Source organism: Danio rerio, chromosome 14 (genome assembly GCF_052040795.2).
Source record: "Danio rerio strain M-AB ecotype USA chromosome 14, GRCz13ab, whole genome shotgun sequence".
Lineage (NCBI taxonomy): Eukaryota > Metazoa > Chordata > Actinopteri > Cypriniformes > Danionidae > Danio > Danio rerio.
In genome coordinates this window covers 47,991,422-48,007,138 of record NC_141034.1, presented here as the reverse complement: position 1 = coordinate 48,007,138, position 15,717 = coordinate 47,991,422, and positions in this window count along the sequence as shown.

The following is a 15,717-nucleotide window of genomic DNA, read 5'->3' as shown; positions in this document are numbered from 1 at the left end:
TGCGTACGCAGAAAAAAAATCAGATGTATGAAACACTGCGTACGCTGAATCTCACGCATATTCTTTTGTACATCTGAATGAACGTGAAACTGAGCGCAACATGCACGAGCACAAAACCCCTCCCTGCCTCCTCCCCCGTATGAATATGCTCATGACTCTACTTTGGCAAAACCCACCGAAAAGCAATGACAAAATCAAGCAAAAAGAGAAACTTTGAACAGAATGTGAATTGGAGGTGCTCCTTTCGGAGGTAGACCGGAGAAAAGCGGTGTTATTTGCAAGTTTGTTCTCCGGAATTAACAACAAAAGAAAAAAATAGAGTGGGAGAGTTTAGTTGATGCGGTTAACACAGTTGGGTCTGAACATCGCACTGAGTGCATTAAAAAAAGAAATAGTGTGGTTTATAGGTGTAAAATGTTGCAATACCCTTATCAGTCTTTGTGGCGCAGCTCGTAAGATGCATGTTAACATGTTTTGACACATCCGAGCATGAACTCGGTTCGAATCCAGCGTCCGATGAACTCTTTCTTCTTTTTTTCCCCGCTACATATCAGATTTTGCCAACTATTTATCACGAGAAAGACAAGTAGGAATCATTAATAAGTTTGTGCATCATATTTTATTTGCGCATTTATTGAATGGAAATGGTTTTGATTCAAGTATGCAAATTCATCTTCAGATAGTGTCTTTATAGCAATGTGCGTGCAGTAGATCGCTCAGATTACATTGGGAAAACAGGCGACCGCTGCAAATTGTGCTTTAATGTTTAGCTGGTCAACTGTATGGTATGGAAACCTTATATACCTGCTAGACGAACCCGTCTCATACAGCTGCCATTGCAAGGCTCAGACACTTTGTAGAGAGGAATTTAACACAACTGCCTCTAGGAGTCGCCAATGGAAATAAAACAGACACGCACAAAAAAATGTGCGTACGCCAGCCAAGAAGCTGGCGTGGAGCTGCACACATTCCCACGTTCAGTTCATCGTTAGTAAATACAAACGTGAGCAATTCTGAGCGTGAAACCTGGCGTACGCAAAGTTTTTTTGCGTACGCAGCGTTGATACATGAGGCCCCAGGAGAGTGTGAATTTTGTAGCCAGAGGTACATCTGGCTGCATTTATTCTTTAAAATGAACGCTATGAGGCAGCATGACGCTATTGATGGCTTCTGTTCCTCTTGCGCTACCACTGAGCCAGGGGTGTAGACTAAGGCCTAATCCCAATTCTATTGTTGTACCCCTTCCCCTTGGCCCTTATAACCCGAAGGTGAAGGGGTTTGAAATTTACCCCTATAAATTGGGACAACACTACAGCACCTGCACACATCATCAGATGTCATTGCGATCTCTTGCTTCATAGCAGATCAGACGATCGTGACTGCTGTAGTTATTCCAGTTGTGCTATTTTTAGGTATTTATCTTCAGGAAATCACTGAAGACCTATATTATGTTACCATAACGATCTAATGTGGCAATAAGACCCTAACTCTACTGTGCATTTACACAGTGGCCATATTCATCTATGTAAACGAACAATAACAGCATTAAAATTATAGCAGACACTGTAAAAAGCCCATTTATGTATTTGAGTGTCAGTGTTGTGGGACTGCTGTACGGTAGTTATTATGATTATGGATTATAGATTGCAAAATTTAGCGGTTTTTATTTTAGCTTGTTTTTTTTTTTGTTTTTTTTTCAAGCATGACTGCAAAACATGAACGCTGTTATGAATATATTAAAACATGAGCTTGTTTGTTGTAAAAATTAATAATTATGACAAAAAATAAAATAAAATTGTGGATCTCCTTACTTTCGAATGCTGTGATCCTGCTGGTGTAGTCCAGGAAATTTTCTTACCCCTTGGTTTCAAGTGTGGTCCTGAAAAACTTTGTTCGAAGGTGGATTCACCCCTTCCCCTTAGCCCTAAGCTTTAAGCTAAAGATAATTGGGACACCCCTACCCTTTGACATGAACGCGCAAAACAAGGGATAAGGGCTAAGGGGTTGGATTGGGCCTAAGCACGGACAGAGCACTCGTCCCCACCAATAATAATTAACTTTAAAAAAATTTCAGTATTAGTGACTTTTAGTATCAGTGTTGGTTAGGTCACTTTGGAAATGTAATAAATTATAGATTACAAATTACTCTATTTAAAATGTAATAAGTAGTGTACATTTTCAGTTACTTTATAAAAGTAAAGTAACTGAAAAGTAACTATTTATAAAAGTGAAGTAACTGATTACATCTGATTTACTTTTTGATTACTTAAGTTTCTGGATATTTTCAACTAATTCATTTTCAAGCATTTATAGTATATGAAGCAGATGTGACCTTAAATAAGCTTTGTTTACTGTTAGAATTTCTAAATCTTTTCACTTCAATCATGATGATATTAATTTTTAAAGTACAGCCATCACAAAACCAGACCCTTATAACAAAAAAGTGTTTACTGGTGTTACAATCTAAATTGTAGTTAGTTGTGCAGGGTGATTTTTGTGGCATTTGCAATAAAAACACATCCAAACTATTTTATTAATATCAATTTATTACTATCTAATTATTTAGCTATTTTCATTTTTTAAATTAAAGCAACTTAAATCCAAGTCAATCACAGCTTAGTGATCAACAAAACTGTCAATGAAACATATGAGGCATAATTGTTGGTGATTTACTTTAAATGTAGAGAGAGAGAGAGAGAGATTCTAAGTGAAAAAAGGAAGGATGGGTGATGGGTGAATGGATTATTATAAAGTCCATTCTTCAGTTCAAATTAATGTACAGCCCCATTGTAAATAATTGCCTTGCATTGCTAAGCAACATAAATGAAATCATAAATACATTTAATTGATTTGAGACATTTTTCGAGTCACTAAATTGTGTTGGCTAATGGCTACTTGATGATTTCTGTATTAAAAGGGTAAAGATTGCATCATTAATTCTTCAAGGTTGAGCATAACTTGAAAAGGTCTCTGCGTGCGTTCAGAAAATAGACCGCTCTTTGTTGAATGTGCTGCGTGTGGTTCTGCTGAATGCCCATTGATGGCACACTGCGCCTTGGTTGAAAGTTTGGGTAATTTATTGTCATGTCAGTGTCCCTGAATGTCTAAGTTTAGGCCGAACTAAACGGATGGCTTCCTGCTGAGTCATTTCCTATATTGTAGCGTCTGAAGAGTCAAGACAAAGTTGACATTTTAAATTCTACCAGAGCTTCTTTTGTGAGTTAAAAGTTGCTGCTTTTCTCCTGTTTGGAAAATTTTCTCAGACAAATCTAGCTGTGAGAGAACAATCAAAGATGGCCGTGCCTGTCACAGTTGCATTGACCAAACGCCATTGAGTTGTTGTGAAAGTGTGACAGCGTGAGGAAGCCACGGGGTAGGTTGCAGTGCCACTGAGAGGTTTTGATGTGGAGATCTTGTTCTGGCTGCCGTTGAGGGGTGTATGTGTGGCTGTCGGCAATAAGCGGGATTATCAAATGAAACAGGAAATGTGGAGTGATGAAAAGCACTGAATATGGTACACAGGCGGAGGGCAGGAAAACATGCTCAGTAAAACTGTTAGGCCAGTAATGTATGTAAACAGTCACAATGTGAGCCAGAACAAGATGGACTGCAGAAATGAAAGGTTTTCTTACATGTACTTTTTGGTCACGTTTTACTTTAAAGGGCACAAAATCACTTTTATAAGGGGTTTAAACACCGTTGTCTGGCAAAAGTGTGTAAACATAGTCAGCCTCTAATGGTAAAAAATGATTTAATTCTATATTGTATAATCACAGTTCATAAAAATGACAGTTCATTTAAATGACATTGTCCCTTTGTACATGTCATCAGAGGGATAAAAGCCCCGCCCATTAGTGACAATCTTCCTCATTAGCATAGGGAGCCCTGAGTGATAAGCAGCTGACTGCCATTAGAGTTTTGAATCCGCTGCTGTGCTGGCACATTTATAAACACATTGATGTTTATAGCTCCGCCCTCTTCTGTAAAAAAGCACAATCTCATTTGAATTTAAAGCGACAGTTACCAAAATGGCACACTTTGGATCCAAGCCTACAAGGGTCAGTTTCAAAGGGTTTCAAACTACTTTTTGTGGGCTGTTTTTAACTGATACTTTACATACACACTCCAGGGACATCAGAGACTTCTTTTAAATCTTGTTAAAAATGGCATAATGGGTCATCTTTAAGGTACAATTCACGCTATTGGTAAACCATTAACTATGAATTTTGCCTGAATAAATGTATAATTTGCTGCTTGTGGACCCTCATAGATATGTACACTAGATATCGCATGCGTCAATAGCGCCGCCACATTGGTACAGTGCTCCCAGGACAAATGTCATTCAACCGTACTAGTCAAGACAGTGTTATTACGTGAAGATGCGGGACTTTAGCGCTGTCTACGGGTGTAGTAACGAGCAAACAAAGAAAACAAAGCACAAAGGCAGAACATTTCATAGGTAATATTAAGATTTTTTCTTGTTTTTGAATGTTCTGAACTTATCTGTGCTTATCAGGTACTGTTATTGATGATGACAGTCACTTACTGAATTTACCATACGGCAAAGCAGCTCCAACTCGCACTAAACACTCGGCTTATGCTAGTTTTGTTGAATAAAATCAGCAAACAATGCAAAAGAAATATGACAACGAGATGCTGCACTGCCAGAAACTTGTGTTATTGTCTGCTAACGTACGTGAAAGAGTCGTTCGGGGAATTCATTCACAAACGAATCGCTCCTCCGTCAGTATGAGAAGTGAAAGCAGGAGAGGAGCTGTGTTTCAGGACACGGATTATATTCAATTTAACAGGGAGGGTGAATAGTACATTTCTGTACACACAAACACAAGCTTTTTGTCAGGAATGCATGTGCGGTCACTGATCCATCAATGTAGAAAAGTGATGTAAAATTATAATTTTTGTAATTAGAAAAAAATTACACACTAACATCCAGGAAAACCGATCATAGATATATGTGTACATGTGTATATCTCTGGCTTTGGATGGCCACAATCCTCCACTGTACCTTGGTCCCGCATTCATTTCAAAGGAGCGCTACCCTGTAGCAAGATGGAGGCGCTATTGACGCATTCCGTCCAATAGACAACAATAGGCCAGGCGACATCTAGTTTATATATCTATGGTGGACCCTGTTCACAAGCTTTTATGTCTTGTTTTAATATTTAGATTTTTTTTAAACATATGAACATATTTATTTCTGTATGTATAATATCATTTTTGCTTCAAATTACAAAAAACGATAATGCACTGTGAGAGGTGATTCTAATACAGCATTTATGGTGCTGAGAGTAAATTTGACATTCTCTCCTCTGTTTGGCGTTGTCTCACATTTTTTTATCCATTTTCTGAACTTCTTTATAACATCCTCGCTGAGATTTTCTTTTATTTCAGCAAACAAGTTTTGAAAAAATTATTTGTAGCACTCTCCCATTCACTACAGTCCAAGTTTTCTCAACTATGACTACTTCCACTACCGAGAAAGCCGGAAATGTGAAAAGGGTCTATTAATAGTTAGTTATTATGGTACATGTTAAAAATGGGCAGACAATAAGCAGCTAATAGTGTATTATTAGTAAGAATTTACTTAAACTGAAGTGTTCCCAGTTTTAAATATATCTAAAATATGTTTTTGTCTGTGCATGGAAATATATTGTAAAAATAAAATTACATACATTTTTCACTCTTCAGACGCTATGAACAATGGAACATAAACATTTAATTAATTAAAAATGTACAATAATCATTATTATATATGATTTTAATACTTAAGATTTTGGATTTCAGCAGAGTTTGCAGCAATATAGTGAAGCTGTGAGTCTACCTTCAGTGTAGTTATTCCAAAAATTATTTATTTCATTGTTTTATTTACTTATTTACTGTTTTATGCAATAACCACTGAAAATGTCTGATGTTCATATGTACAAGATTAAAAAAAAAACATAGGCTCATTCTGAAAACGTCCCCCATATACATTTCTGGAGATCGCGAATTGTTGCCGGAAGAATGGGCGATGCCATTCATTTTCACGCTTACCAGCTGACTGCTTACCATCATGGACTGCTTTCCCAATGCACTCCAGATTGTCCAGTAGCTCGACATGTCGGCAGACTTAAAGTGCAGAGAGGGGTTGATCACAATGATGGGGTTTCAACGGTTCCAGAAAGCAGGTAAGACAAAAACAGAGGCCAAAAAATAAAATAAACAAGTAAATAACAGGGTGAGAATGTGGTAAAATCTGACAACATGGTGAAAATCAGGCGAGGGCTTTTCTTTTACTGGATTGCTTATGAAAACGCTGTTGGTTGGGTTTAGGGAAGTGGGTGGGCAGGTCAATTGGTGCTTTTGAAAATATTGGTTGGGTTTAAAGGGCCATGAAACCCCCTCATTTCAGCAGGGTGTTTTCACACCTCTACTTTGGAAAAAGTCAGAAAAGTGGGCGTGTCCAGCTCTGTTTAGGGGGAGTGTCGGAGGAACTAAAGTGGGAGGGTGTGGGAGTGTCTATTTGGGCACGCGCGAGTTTCAGAGTCCAAATACACACACACACACACACACACACACACAGGAGAAAGTGATGGTGTTTAACCTACATGGACATCTGTAGTCGAATTATTTGCCAAATTATTATATGGTGGACTTTAACTGCAGTTTGGCTCTTTCATTCAGGGAATTCATTCATGTCCCTCGCGACAAACGAGATATTTGATTCGAGGATCTGCTGCAAGCGTGTATTTTTCATGCAATGTTTGATACCGCACGGCGAATGAGAGAAAAAAAAAACCTCCGCATTTCCCGGAAACTTAGATGCACACGGCAGGTAGCGTCAGAAAGCCATGCGTGTTATTCTGGTCACAAAATGCGGCGAAAACCCTACACGAGGTTAAAGTTTGGTTGTGGTGCTAACATGTTTACACTCGGTGCAATAGTTAACTTAGTTTGATACGAACAAACTGAATAAACAAAGAGCACTGGTCGCTCACTTACCAAATCTGTAGAGACAGGACAATCACCAGCAACTAGAGCCACGTCTTTATTAAGAGAAAACTTGAAGAGAATCCGTATCTCAGCGTTTGCAGATGAGAACAGCTCTCAGGTAAACAATAATCCTCCTAAGACACGTAAGTTATTGTTGTCGAGCGTCGCGTACATTGTTTATCCACGCGTTACTCCAGCTGAGCTCTCACAGAGAGAAAATGAAAACGAAACTTAACTGCAGCAAACAATAAAAGCAACACTTCATGCTTGTTTTGCCACCACAACGTGGTGTGTCTGCCGTCTAAACACTGTGACAGTAATGAATAGAGCGCGCTGATTGGTTTGAACCAAGCCTTACTCATGCATTAATGCATCACATAACGCAAAAACAACCAATTTACACTTTTTAGTGAAATATAGGTGTCCTAAGTGTTTTTAGCAGTGTGGGACACATATACGACTGTCAACAGCTCAAAAAATGTGTTTTGGTGTTTCGTGACTCTTCAAGGAAGGAGGGGGGTGAGTCAATTGATCAGACAGTCAGTCAATCAGTCAGTCAGTTGACAGAGGCCTCTGGTGGATTTATGCAAACATAGCAGATCCGAATGACACTCGTGAGAGAAATTTGAGATCTCAAAGTGTACACGGCAGCCTCTGATGGTTTTGCAAAAAACTTACTTCCTCGTTTCAGAGTAAGCCTGGGCTGGTAAAAATGGAGAAAAGGCAACCCTAGAAAAAATAAAAAGATCAGTGGTCAGTGGTTAGCACAGAGGATGTCCGCTGCATAAAATATATGCCAGAGTAATTGGTGGTTCATTCTGCTCTGGTGACCCCTGGTAGTGAGTCAGTGAAATATATTTATTATTTATTTATTTATTGAGCATGTTGATCCATTTATTTAAAATGTTTGCTTTAATATGTTTTTTAACATTATTTGCAACAAATGTATTCCTCCTGCCTTATAAATCAACAACATTTTTTTTAATCCCTTTATCAAAAGTTTTGGGTGTCAGTTTTATTGGCAGTGGTGTTGATTTCATATTGTGTTACCTCATAGAAATGTTCCTTTACCCCACAGTCCCTTTGCCCTGTTGTACTCCAAATATGATTAAAATAATTAAATTAATAGAACTCAAAGGACAAAACAATAACCTCTGTGACATTTTCACTCTTAGTGTGCCTCTAGAAAGCTAAAAATGAACTAAACCAGCGAATCCAAGCAGAAAAAGAAGAAATGGACAAAGAAGATAAATGAAACAAAAGAGAATAAGAGACAGAGAGTGAGGGGAGACAAATGGAGAGCATACTTGAGGAGCCCATAGGAAGAAAGGTTAAAGCCGATTCTCTGTAGTTCATCACACGGGGGATGATGTCAAGATTTCTCTGTCCACCAGTTCTTTCTCTCTTTTAGGTTTTACAGGCACTTCACCCAAAGATTTCTTCAGTGTAAGATCTTGAAGTCAGGATAGCCATTGCAGAGTGAGCCCAGAGAGAATTGCTCAGAGTAAACACAACACACACAGAGAGCAAATGACGGAGGCATTACAAGCATGACAACAACTCTGGGGGTCTTTGCAGACACAGCAATGCTTCAAACAAGACCTGTAGTTAAGCAACAGGGGTCCACAAAATCCTTCTCATAGCAATGATGGGAAACAGCAGGCCGGCTATTATGCATTCAGCTTAAGCTGCGACCCTTGTTTTTTTGTGTGTGTTTTTTTGTACAAATATAACCTGGGCATACATAATTATAGGTGTCTGAGCATACATTTAAAATTCTGAAGTAAAGTTACATTTATTCAACCAGCATTTTTATAGAAATGACATGCACATAATATTTAAGTATTTATTTTTTTTTTTTAAGTGATTAGGTCAAAATTGGCCAGGGCGATGAATAATTTCGGGCTTGACTGTATATATAGTTGAAGGCTATATACAGTTCAAGTTAGAATTATTAGCCCCCCTGCCCCGGTTTCCCCCACAGTCCAAAGACATGCAGTACAGGTGAATTGGGTTGGCTAAATTATTGAGTGTATGGATGTTTCCCAGAGATGGGTTGCAGCTGGAAGAGCATCCGCTGCGTAAAACATATGCTTGATAAGTTGGCGGTTCATTCCGCTGTGGCGACCCCAGATTAATAAAGGGACTAAGCCGAAAATGAATGAATGAATAATTATATTTGGCTTTAACCACGTTATTTTAAATATGTGGCTAAAGCTAACTCCGTTTTTTGGTAGGGCTTGTAAAACTTGTGGCAGGGCAAGTTAAAATGTGAACCACTGGCCCAATCAGGCCAGTAGAAAAAAATAATTGGCGTTGAACCCTGTGTGTGTGTGTGTGTGTGTGTGTGTGTGTGTAAATACCACATAATCCTTATTTCGGTAATGATCATATCATATTACTTTTTTTATAATACATACTATAATTTTGACTTAAATAGTAAACAAAATATGTCATTATTTTTTTCGAAATGTAATCATTTTAGTCATTATTTTTCTAACTTCTGTTTTTCTAAGCTAAATATTAATTGCATTAGCAACTATATGATATTTAATGTTAAAAGTAGATCTGCCTTTATATTGTTCTCCTCTCCTAAACATCAGTATGATAATCTGTAAAATATTTGTTTTTAGTTAACTAAACAATGGTAATTCTTTCCAGCATTAATAATCTAGTTCATTCATTCATTCATTTTCCATTGGCTTAGTCTCTTATTTATTAAAGGTCACCACAGCATGAACCGCCAACTATTTTACCATGTGTTTAACGCAGCGCATGCCTTTCCAACCGCAATCCAGTACTGAGAAACACCCATAGACTGTGTCAATCACACACATACACTACGGCCAATATAGTTCATCCAATTCACCTATAGCGCATGTCTTTGGACCATGCCAACATGAGGAAAACATGAAATGAACATGAGAACTCCACACAGAAATTCCAACTGACCCAGCCAGGACTCGAACCAGCATCCTTCTTCTGGTTTGGAAACCTGTCTGTTCAGTTGAAAAATAAATTGGTTCATATGCAAAAAACAGCCATGAAAATGATAGGAATAAAACAATATGAGCCCATACAGACTCTATACCAACATGCGGTTATGAAAAGAGCGAGACGTATTAGCGCTGATTCTATACATCACCTTTTCAGTGAATATCAGCTGTTACCGTCAGGAAAAAGACTGAGAATGGCAATGTGTAAAACTAATAGACTGAAGCTTTCGTTTGTTCCTACCTCGATAAAACTGTTGAACTCTACCAACAACACTGCTCCTGTAGTACGCTAGCACTTGACTGCGTTCTGTGTTTTATATATTTATACTTGTATACGGTCTTAATCAGTAAACAATGTATGTTCTTAACTGTTTGTTCTTAATTGTTTTGTTTTATTTATTTTCACTGTCTGTTTAGAGAAATGTTGTAGCACCTTTTTTGCCCAAGACAAATGTCCTCTCGGGGACAAATAAAGTTTAACCTAACCTAACCTTGCTGTGCTAACCACTAAGCCACTGTGCTGCCTAATAATCTAGTTACAATTATAAAGTGACTGAGCTTAATGTCACTTTGTCCTTCAATAGGACTATCACTGCACAAAATCTAGCACTGACAGATTTTTTTTTTATTACAGTTTCAAGTTTGAATTGTTTTCCTGTAATTAAACCACCCATCGTTAATAATTCCTTCTATATATTATTGATTTTTTTTTCCTAGTGTGATGCAACGGTTCTCTCCTTGTTTAATATTATTATGAGAGCTTCTGTCAGAAAAACCAAGCTCATAATTTGCCCTAGGGCTGCCCTGTGGCACTGCTCTGATCGCACGCAGCTTCTGATACTTTAAAAGTGGTTTCTGGCTCGAAAAGAGAGAATCCTAAGCCTATGGATTGTGCAAAAAGACAAACCCAGGATGCTAACCAGCCTTCAAGAGTAATCCAATCAGCTGTAAAGCACTAATTCAATGCAATAGGAGCCTGTGAAGTCTTCAGTTTCCACAGCTTTAGGCTCAATATATTGTAATGCAGCAGATTAATAGTTTAGTTTTTATTGTTTTAAATGCAGAGGTAAGCTGTCAGTTCTGAGAGATTTTTATGTGTTGTCATTTAATGAAGGATTATTCTCGACCCTGCGTCATCATCGCTTTATGAAGTTCTCCAAACAAAATGCAAATGCAGATCTTTCTGAACTCTTCCTCTGTCTAACTGCTTTGAGCTGAAATGTCTAAGGAAATGCTGTTTAAATAAGGTCGTGCTCATACAGATATGCGTGCATTTGAGCAGATGTCACTGTGATTGTTAGATATTCATTTGACAAGCGTGAAGCGAGAGGGTCGTTCTTATGTTTATTTTTGTGCCTGTGTTTATTATGTATTATATTAGATGAAGTATCAACCCACCAGTTTTCAAAAATGACAATCATGTTACCATGGTTTTATTTAATCAGTTTCTTAGAACATTTTTATTCATTTTCTTTTGGCTTAGTTCCTTTATTCATCACAGCGGAATGAACCTCCTGCAAATGTTTCACAGCAAATGCCCTTCCAGCAGAGACCCAGAACTGGTAAGCATGCATACACACTCATTCACACGCATACACTACGTCCAATTTAGTTTATTAAAAGGGCACATAGTTTACCCCTTTTTTATGATTTAATATTATGGTTCTTCTGAGTGTGCCAGTTTAGGTTCAGTTCAACACACAGTTCAGATGTTGTTATTATAACGTGTTAAAAAGTGTCATGTTGGGGGCGTTTACACAGTTTGCTGTTTTAGGGGCGTGTTGCTTCACATGAAAATTAGTTTCGGCTTCCCGCCCAACCTAACAAGGAGGCGGAGCCAAGAGCTCCCACGCTCTGTGTTTGCAACAGACAGACTGACAGACAGAGAGAGAGAAGCTAAACTAAGCTAGGATCAGCATTCGGCCATACATGTACGACTCGGACACAGACCAAGCAGAGAGTACAAAATCATTTTTGTCTTTTTATAGTTTGTATAGTCTCTGTGTGCAAGTGCCGACCTTGTACAACCGAGACTAATAACCACACACACTAAATTAACTTTGACTGAGGCGACACGACACACCAGACACTCTGGTGCGGCAGAAACATGAAGTGTCCCGAATCATCAAGCTACGCATTTCAGAAATCCAAACACAGGCCTCCACCAGGGCAAACACAATGGCGCCGTGGCCGCTGACCCGAAGCTTTGCCGCATGCACATTCTGTCGCCTGACAGAAACCCATGCCCAGAACTCCGAAATGCACGCCGCTACGCAAAAGGTACAAGCAATAATTCCAATTAGAGCGATAATGTGGAGAATATTGATCTTGTGTTGAGCCCAATAAGCCCTACATCTAAAAATAGAGCAAGGGTGTTCGTTTAGTGATATCAATTTCACTAAAAAGCGACTCACACGCTGAAAATGGCAGACGTGAAACAAGAAACTGAGGATATGATCGTGACGTGAGGCTGTCAATCAATATAGGTGGGCGGGGGGGACCACTCTCCAACGTAAAGTTGCGGTCGGTCTGAAAACCGCTCCAATTGGTTAACCATTTTTATGTTGTTAAATTGAAAAAAAAGGACTATGTGTGTTTATATCACCCCAATATGACGGTCTGTACACTACTTACACACGTCTGTCCAAACAGCTTAAAAAGTAGATTTTTCCCTATAGGTGCCCTTTAATTCACCTCTAGCACATTTGTTTGGGCTGTGGGGGAAACACCCGAAGGAAATCCACACCAAAACGGGGAGAACATGCAAACTCTACACTGAAATGGCAACTGACCCAGCTGGAACTCAACCCAGTGACCTTTTTGTTGTGAGGCATCAGTGCTAACCACTAAGCCACCGTGTCACCCCTATTTTTCGGATGTCAGATATCTTTCTTTAAATGTTTTGTGCTGTGATCTGAATGCTTAGTAAATGGGTAAATCTTTTGTATCTTATTAAGCATATTACTTGTTGTATATTTACAACCATTTTGACTTTTAACCATTCTGCTTATTATATTTATATGAATTTAATAACTTAAATGTTTAGAAATGTAGGCTCATGTTAGTCATTTTGTTATTTTTCTAACAAAAGATGACTATTATTGATGATTTTTCCATCCTGTCCTAAAATCAGTATGTTAATCTGCGAAATAAAAAAGTTTGTTCATCAGTTTTCCTTGCTTTAAATGAATTTAAATCGCTCTAGATCAAGTAATAATTAATTAGTTAAATTATAATGTGACTGAACTTGATCAAAACATGTCTGGAGGAACTTTTTTTATGACTGGAACCTTTTCGGACACAGAGTTAAAGGAATAAAGTTGCTGCACAGTAATCTCACAGTTCAGACTTTTCTCTCAAGAGCATAAAAATCTAAATTATAAACTCACTCACTGCATAGCTATTATGAAGAATTTACACCAAATCTTTACTTTCTACATACAGTTGCTTTTTCCCTCTTTTTATTTTTTACACAATGTTTTTCAAAAAAAAAAAAAAAAAAGAACATTTCCACATTTCTACAGCCTTAGCATTTTTGTTGCCCACCTGGGCCGCTTGACCATGAGTGTTTAATTTGTTTAGCTAATACAAACCTGCTTTTTAAAATTTATTTATTTATTTATTTATCTCAGTTGTATCCTACCTGAGTCCACCTGAAATGGTGGTGTGTTGTACAGTTACACTCTTAACAATTTCCTGTACAATCTACAGTAACTTACTGGCAGCAGTTTGCCAGCAACTTACTGTAAATAAATTACAGCAAAAAATACTGCATGTATGGCACCATTTTTTTCTTGCTGTACATGCATTTACAGGATTGTATACCTTCATTTTAATTTCGACAGGGCAACTTAATGCAGTAACATACTGTATAATGGTCCAACAGTAAAATACAGTTCATATTTTACAGTTAAATGCTGTGTAATCTACACATTGTTAACAGTGGAATTACTATTATTTTTACTGAAAGCTGATTTTATAAATTTACAGAAGTGTGTAACTTAACTGTAAAATGTACTGTAATTTTGACAATGCAATTTTAAAATAGTGTAACAGGGTAAAACTGTCCTACATTCAAAATACAGTTCATGTTGCAGTTAAACGTCAAATTTACAATAATTTTTAACAGTGCATGAACTCTGTTATGGTTTACTTCTAAACCATATGTGAATACAGTCAAACCAGTCACGGAAATGAAAAGCTATTATAGTTATTGGTCAAACTGTATTTATGCATTTACATACTCTCTTTTCTGACATACATGACAGAAGCTCTGCAAAGCAGAACACAACTCTCTCCTCATTCATTTGAATATTTGCATTACATTTATGATAAATGAGCTCTCAGTTGCCACTCAATGTTGGGATGTCATGACAAAACAAAACTATATTTTCAGGGTCCAAAGTTTAAACTTGAGGCAGACTTGCAAACAGCTTTAGAAACAAAAAAACTCCATGTTAAAAAAGTACAGATGGGACATGCCAAGCAGGGGTCAATCAATGTTGGGTACGAACCATACTAAGTTCAAACTACTTAATTAAAATAAGCTGAAATTGATGAAACAATTCTAGTTTTTTTTTTTTTTTTAGGACAAACTAAAGGTTTTATGTTCTATCTACTTCAGTTTGTATAAACTAATAGGTTAACTTAAATTCTTCATGTTGTCACAACAGAATTTGATCGTGTGGAAAGCACCCTGAGTTTACATTTTTTTAAGTTTTTTTTTTTTTTGGTTTGCTTTTTTTTTGTCCTTTTCCTCAGAATTGTCTTTATCAAACACACTTGTATTGTTGCTGTCTTACATTGTTGCCTTTTATTTAGTTCATATCTCCAAGGCTTGATTTTTCCCTCACAAATCAGTCAAAAGTCATAAAAACCTTTTTATTTTATTATTCTGTAGCAGAAACAAGCTTCTATAGATCACAATAAAGTTACAAAATGTACTGCATAACAGGAATAACCCAGAGAGAGAGAGAGAGAGAGAGGGATGGCGCTCTGTCTTTGGTGGCACTTTAGAAGAGATTATTGATGAATGTGCACCCCAGGCTTCCTCTTTAAGAATCATTCTCTGCTGAAAATGTCATGGAATAGAACTGAGAGCTTATAAAGCTAAAAATCAATAGTGAATTATTACAAAGGGCCAAAAAGAACCGGCTGGAGTAGATATCTCTTCTATGATACAAACCTGAAATATTTTTCTGAGACTCCTGAGAGAGAGAGAGAGAAGAGTGGAGAGGTTTACAAAAAAGGTCCATAAGGTTCACATACACATAATGTCAACCCTTTGTCACAAATAATATTCTTTTGTTGTGTATACCTTCATTCTTAAAGGAATAGTTCACCAAAAATGTGTCACAAATAATATTTTTTTGTTCTGTATATATTCATTCATTCATTTTCTTCTCTGCTTAGTTCCTTCATCAATCTGGGGTCGCCACAGCGGAATGAACTGCCAACTTATCCAGCACGTTTTTATGCAGCAGGAAGCCCTTCCAGCCACAACCCATCTCTGGGAAGTGTTCTGTATATATTCATTCATTTTTTATCACAATTGTTTTTTTTTTTTTATGTTAGATTTATATCGGTTTACAGTGTGAATTATATGTGTAACAGCAGATACTTTAAAAACATACTTTACTTTTACAAATTTTAAGTATAGTACATGCAATTTAACTTGACGTTATGGAGACCCACATGTCAAAACTATGTTGTTGGCAAGATGACGCTG